This window comes from Lactuca virosa, chromosome 7 (genome assembly GCF_052849685.1).
Source record: "Lactuca virosa cultivar CGN04683 chromosome 7, Lactuca_virosa_CGN04683_v6, whole genome shotgun sequence".
NCBI classification, from domain to species: Eukaryota; Viridiplantae; Streptophyta; class Magnoliopsida; order Asterales; family Asteraceae; genus Lactuca; species Lactuca virosa.
This window is the reverse complement of record NC_136432.1, coordinates 82,671,217-82,678,414: the sequence shown is the minus strand read 5'-3', so window position 1 is coordinate 82,678,414 and position 7,198 is coordinate 82,671,217. Positions and strand designations below refer to the sequence as shown.

The window sequence follows — 7,198 nt, the reverse complement described above, 5'->3', positions numbered from 1 at the left end:
GCCACCTCCACTTACCGGCCGCCACTACACCATCCCTACTCGTCACCGCCGCTCCACCATCCCTAATCGCGGGCCTCCGCTTCACGGAAGGTTGCTGAGAAGTGAGAACGACGCGCTTCTTGTTTACAAAATCGACATCGAAGCTGTAACTGAGTAAGTCCGGATTCCTTCATTTCGTTACCTAGACCAATTCTTTTGGTTTTTTGCAATTGATTTCGATATATAACTGTAATAAATTGATTGTGGTTGTGTTAATGTTGTTAATGGTGGTTTGGTAAATGACATTTGCAACGAACGCACAAAGCAAAAAGGTAACAAACAAGTAAACTATGAACACCTTATGATGTTTCACAATGGTATTGAATCGTATTACAGATTTGCAGATGGAATCATGCACACCTTCTGATGTTTCTTACTCAATTTAGTGAATTATAAGTTTTTTTTTAAATCTTAGTCGAGCAGAGCCGAGCCGAGCTCGAGACTGTCGAGTATTTCACGAGCTCGACCTTGAGCTTCAAATCAAGGCTCGAGTCTAATTCGTTTTGGTATCTCAGCCTTCTTGAGAATAATCTAATCTTGTGAAAAATTTATCTTATTTGTCTATGTGCTAAAATGATCTAATCTGAAATTCTCCATGCTTAATCAATCATATATATGATTGTTGAAGCTAATATATAATTCTCAAGAGAAATTGTCTGCTTAAATTTATTAGCATCCATGATCTTAATATTCCTTCCCTTCAAAAGTTGTGAACTTTAGAATACTGTATGGATGTCATCTGCACATTATATGATGCGTGTCTTTTGTATTATTTGCACCTTGACATGTATGCTATTTGGTCAATTCATTGGTTATATTCGTTCATTCTTGTTAACCAGTAAACTTAAATATGCAATCTTGTATTCATTGTCTGTTTGTAAATATTGGTGCATTTCTTTATGCTGTTTCAAACTTATCTTGCATTTCTTTACACAGGAATAAAATAATAATAAAGAAGAAGAGATTAGAGAACAATGATTGCTAGGAAGTTTTCATTTGCTACCTCTCGTTCATTGCGTGTTTGTGTTGTTGGCAGTGGTCCTGCTGGTTTTTACACAGCTGAAAAGGTATGTATGTGTGTCTGTGTGTTTGTGTGTTTATAAGGGTTTACATAAAGAAATGGATACTATATAGATTTTTTTGAATCCACTCCCAAATTGATGATCAGATTTTGACCCTGTTTGGCAAAAATAAGCTAGCTTATTGTAATTTACTGTTTGGTAAAACCACAAAAAGTAGCTTATTTTAGCTTTTGATAAGCTACTTTGAGATAGCTTTTGATAAGCTTATGGACCTTTTTCAAAAATATTCAAAATATGCCCTTATTTATATCCATTTTTTTTCTTTTAGTTATATATCTAAATGTCCATTTATGTCATTTTACATTGCAATCTAGCTTATAAGCTACTTTATACCAAACATTATTAATTCATAAGCAGACTTATCAGCTGCCAGCTAGCTTTTCAGCTAGTTTGCCAAATTACTGATTAGAAAATTAATTTCAATTTGAACTTCTTGTTACTATGAACATAAATAATTTGTATTATTCTAATTATTCCAAATCATATATGAACTCTAATTACTTTTGATAATAAATAATAGATGCTGAAAGCACATGAAGGAGCAGAAGTTGACATCATTGATAGATTGCCAACACCATTTGGATTAGTCCGATCAGGGGTAGCACCTGATCACCCTGAAACAAAGGTATTATTTAATAATAATAATGGATCAAGATTCAAGAATGTATTTTTAATTTTTTTTTTCTTGAAAATATCATCTTAATTGATCTAGTTGACCAGAAACCTTGCAACAGATTGTCATCAACCAATTTTCACGAGTTGCACATAATGAAAGATGCTCATTTTTTGGAAACGTGTCTCTTGGATCCTCCATTTCTCTATCTGAGCTACGCCAAATTTATCATGTGGTAAGTTCACAAGGTCAATATCGTCTTTTTGACTTTCTTTCTTTCTTTATGTCTTTAATCTTTAATCTTTATCATCATATATCATTATCAATCAGGTTGTGCTTGCTTATGGTGCTGAAAGTGACAGAATTCTTGGCATTCCAGGAGAGGTATGTTTGGTTGTTGTCTTGTTGACTTGTTGACTTATTGACACTAATCATTTCAGAAATCTCATGAGTTTTCGATTTTTGTTTTTTTTTGTTTTTTTATGAACTTATTTTAGGAATTGAAAGGTGTACACTCTGCTAGAGAATTTGTTTGGTGGTATAATGGGCACCCTGATTTCAGTAATATGACACTTGACTTGAAGAACACAGACACAGCCATTGTTCTGGGACAGGTTTTTAAAAAAATCACAACTTTTTTAATTATTATTATTTTTTTAAATATTCTCTTGATTATATTCTATTTAAAGATTTTGTGGTATTTAATTTTGTACTTTTGTAAAAAATTCTTAAAGTGATTGATGATAAACAAACTTGTTGTTTGACTATTTGAAATACATATAGTATATTTTAAACAAACATGAAGTATGTATATATGTAATTTATTTAATGGTGTATCTTATTTTCTTTATTTGGTTTAATTTTATCTATCTAAATCATATATATAAAATAACTTTTTTATTGTTAGGGTAATGTGGCTCTTGATGTTGCAAGGATTCTTTTAAGGTCACCTACAGAGTTATCTACAACTGATATTGCTAGCCATGCTTTGGATGCTCTTAGGGAGAGTTCCATAAGGTTATTATATTAATTGCTAATTAAAATATTAAACTAACTTCTGAAATTTAATTTTGTTCCTCATATATATATATTTTTATAAATTTCAGGAAAGTTTATCTTGTTGGCAGACGTGGGCCCACACAAGCAGCTTGTACTGCAAAAGAGCTACGAGAAATTCTTGGTAATTTTTATTCTTTTTTTTTTTTTAGCAAATGCTCAAAAATTATATTTTTTCTTAATCTAATGTTTTAGGTGGAAAAAATGTGTCCTTTTTATGTTCATATGAACTAGAAATGCAGTTATTACATATACGTTTTAATTTTATATTTTATATCATGAAAAATATTATGAAATACTCCAAAAAAATGTCATGTTTGACTTTACAAATAGTTTACTGTAAAAAATATAGGACTATTGATGAAATGTCCAAAATGCCCCTTAATACTTGTGAATCAAAATCGAAGTTACTAAATCAATCAATGACTACCAAGGGGCAAAAAAGTAAAATAGATTGAAAAACTTGCCCAATAAGGAAATATTCCATTTTTGGTAACTACCCAAAATGGAATGTGTTGCATTTTCTTTTCGGGTGGAGTAATAGTGAAGTACTGGTCAAATGTCCAAAATGCCCTTTGATTAATTTTTATGCTTCCATGGATGCTGAACTACTTCTTCTCTTTTCAGCCATCAAAGATTTGCACATTAACATCAAGGAAGCTGATCTTGTAAAAACCTCTGCAGACGAGGTAATAAAATCATTTCCTCAATTTTTTATTTGACTATATATTTAATGCAATGCAACCTCTTATTCCCCTTTTTTTGCAAATTTAAAACATGGTTATATGATTTTGTTGTTTTGGAAAGGAAGAAATGAAGAACAACCGTATAAGGAAAAGAGTCTTTGAGTTGTTATCCAACATCATCCACATCTGGTCAAACTTCAGGTCAACGGGAATTGGATTTCACTTTCTTCCGGAAACCTGATAAATTTCTTGAATCAGATCACAGAAATGGCTATGTTGGTGGTGTGCACTTTGAGAAGACAACATTAAAAGGTAGAATTTTGGTACGATGGAATTAAAGAAAGACTGGAATGGAATTGTTCATTCCATTGGAATGATAATCAAAGTGCATGTTTTGTATTACTATTTCTATTTGTATAAAAATTAACACCAAAATCTAATTTTATAGGAAATGGTGACTCTGGATATCAGATTGCAACAGGGACAGGGGAATATGAGGATATAAAATGCGGGTAATAAAATTTAAAAAAGTAACACCATAAGAAAATCATATACTTTTTTAATCTTTAATTTTCCATAAATAATATATTTTATACAGATTGGTACTTAAGAGCATAGGCTACAAATCCATACCAGTTGATGGTTTACCTTTTGACCATTCCAAAGGTATGTTTGTTTCATTTAATAAAATATATATTTTTTTTAAATAAAAAAATAAAATTGGTTTTATTTTGTGTTTTATAATTGTAGGTGTGGTTCCAAATATTAAAGGGCGAGTTATATCTAGTTATGATGTTTCTGAAGCTGAAAATGGTTTGTATGTAAGTGGGTGGTTAAAAAGAGGTCCAACAGGAATAATTGCTACAAATCTTTATGATGCAGAAGAAACTGTAAGTATCTAATTAATTATCTGACTAATTAATAAAATAAAATTATGATTGTTTTTTTAATAAAAAAAAAATGACAGGTGGCAAGCATCTATGAAGACGTATCTAAAATAGAGCTAACATCAAGAAAGCCAGGGAGAGAGGGGCTTCTTCAATTACTTGAAAGTAAGAAAATTAAATTCTTTACGTTTGATGATTGGAAAAAGATAGATTTTGAGGAGAAGAGAGTTGGGAGTTTAAAAGGGAAACCAAGAGAAAAGTTAACCACATGGAAAGATTTACTACAAGTAAAGTAACCACAAAATGAAAAGCAAAAAAAGTTTTTTTTTCATAGGTATTTTGTTAAATTCATTGTTTCATAAAGGAAATGGCATGTGGGCTTTTTTCATGGGGTTTGATTTATGAGTTTTATTATGACCCTTACATAAAATATGGTGATTGCTGTTGTGTTCCTTAACATTATGATATTCTAATTTCTATTAGTGGGGATTATTATGTGTTTAAGTTGTTTTGACATATACATAATTGTAAGTATTTTATTTTGATTAAACCATCCCCAACGCTATATCATTTTTTTTTACACCAGAATGGTTTAAAAAATGATGCTAATAGTGTTTCATTTCCAATCTTGTATAATTTTTTCATAATTTCTTACACCAAACAATATATTTCATATTATATATTTTTATTTTTTTTAGTTTTATATAGATTGTCAAAATCATTTTTCAACTTGTTAGTAATTTGAATACTTGTTTACATTTTTTTGTTATAAAAACTTTATAGTATATATTATTATGAAGTTATAACCAAATAAATGATTTTTATATTGTTAATTTTATGTTTTTTTATAAAACGTGTTGCCGTGTTTTAAAATTTTAATATATATATATATATATATATATATATATATATATATATATATATATATATATATATATATAGAGGTAAGTTCAATTGAGAAAATAAAAAAGGTTGAGATTGGGGGAATCGTTCTCAGCCACTCATTTATTTTTGCCGCAAAAGCCTTTGTTGTACCAGCGGAAATGGATAAGGAATACACATGTGTTTCCAACAAAACATGTTTCCTTAAACTATGCTAATCATTACCTTAATATATACAAAAACATAGTTTTTTTTTTTGTTTTTTTAATTTTTAAGAAGCTATTTATATCGAAAAATGATTTTAAATATACCAAAATTTATGATTTTTTATTTTCTACAAATAGACATCCATATTGATATACTTTTAAGATAAAATAAAAAATTTATTTTTTTTATATTTTCAGCTATCGTTATTCATAAGTGAATAAAAATGCATCAGATTTTTGCTACAGTACATTCGTTATTCACTTATGAATAAAAATATATAATTATTTTTTTTACAGTTTAAGTATCATTTATACTACTTATTCATATATGAATAACAAATTAACTGTAACAAAAATCTGATAAATGTTTTATTCATATATGAATATAAAATATGACGACAACTAATACACGTTTTATTCATATATAAATATAATATATGATGAAAGATGATGTAAAAAATATATTTTAAGTAAGAAAACTTTATTGCGTATCATATTCATATATGAACGGTACTTAAACTATAAAAAAAGTTACGCATAAGTTTTATTCATAAGTGAATAACGAATATACTGTAATAAAAATCTGATAGATTTTTTTATTCATTTATAAATAACGAGAGCTGAAACTCTAAAAAAAATAAATTTTTTTTTTATCTTAAAAGTATATCAATATGGATGTCTATTTATAGAGAATAAAGAATTATGAATTTTGATATATTTAAAATAATTTTTCGATAATAATGGCTTTCTAAAAATAAAAAAAAACGAAAAAAAATATGTTTTTGTGTATATTAAGGTAATGATTAGCATAGTTTAAGGAAACATGTTTGGTTGGAAAACACATGTTTATCCGTTATCCATTTCCGACGGTACGCCTAAGTGTTTTGCGGCAAAATAAATGTGTGGCTGAGAATGATTCCCCCATTCTCAACCTTTTTTTTCTCAATTGAACCCTCCTATATATATATATATATATATATATATATATATATATATATATATATATATATATATATATATATATATATATATATATATATATATATATATAGAGATTGAGTTTTATATTTATAATTATTAATATCAATTTAATATAAAACATCATGTTTTAGTTAATAATTGTTACTCTTAAAATATATCTAGTCATATTTAAGAAACTAAAAACTAAAAATGAATAAGCATGATACTTGAGTGACTAAAATTAACACACGAAATTTTAAATATCATTTTTGTGTAAAGGAACACTATAATATCAAATTTGGTGTCATACTATTTATTTTCACCAAAATGGTGTTAAAACTGAGATTTGGTTATTATAATACCGTTTATTGTATTTTATATATGTAAAACGCGTTTTCTAAACATAAATGTAATTGTTCAATTTCTAAGCTATAAAGACAATTACATTTAGCGTGACCATATTTGTACATTTACTACTAGCTAGATATAACTATCTACCTTAATAGCTAAGAAAACAAATCATTTTGGGATTATTCTTAGCCCTAATTAATTGTTGATGTATGATTCCATGTGTAATTTTATTAATACTCAAATCAATCAAGGAGAAGAATGCAAGTAATTCTCATATTTACACACACACATTATAGACTTGTAGCCTGGATCTTAATGTTTGTACATATATATATTTCTATTTCCTACAAACATCTTATCTAAACATAAATATTTGGTGGAGATTTTACGAGCTTTGATCAGAATGTCACATGCACATCCCGTACATGTCCAGTCT

General features: G+C 28.0%; 1 pseudogene across 1 annotated transcript; it reads left to right on the top strand.

Annotated features, from left to right (window-relative positions):
* Positions 1-202: 202 nt before the first annotated feature.
* Positions 203-4,847, top strand: LOC145124903 (NADPH:adrenodoxin oxidoreductase, mitochondrial-like; annotated as a pseudogene). The gene is made up of 15 exons (XR_013715734.1): positions 203-311; positions 455-545; positions 976-1,106; positions 1,642-1,746; positions 1,856-1,969; positions 2,065-2,118; positions 2,232-2,348; positions 2,642-2,751; positions 2,841-2,914; positions 3,418-3,479; positions 3,598-3,788; positions 3,925-3,988; positions 4,075-4,142; positions 4,227-4,366; positions 4,444-4,847. The product of XR_013715734.1 is annotated as an NADPH:adrenodoxin oxidoreductase, mitochondrial-like (transcript).
* The last annotated feature ends 2,351 nt before the right edge of the window (positions 4,848-7,198 follow it).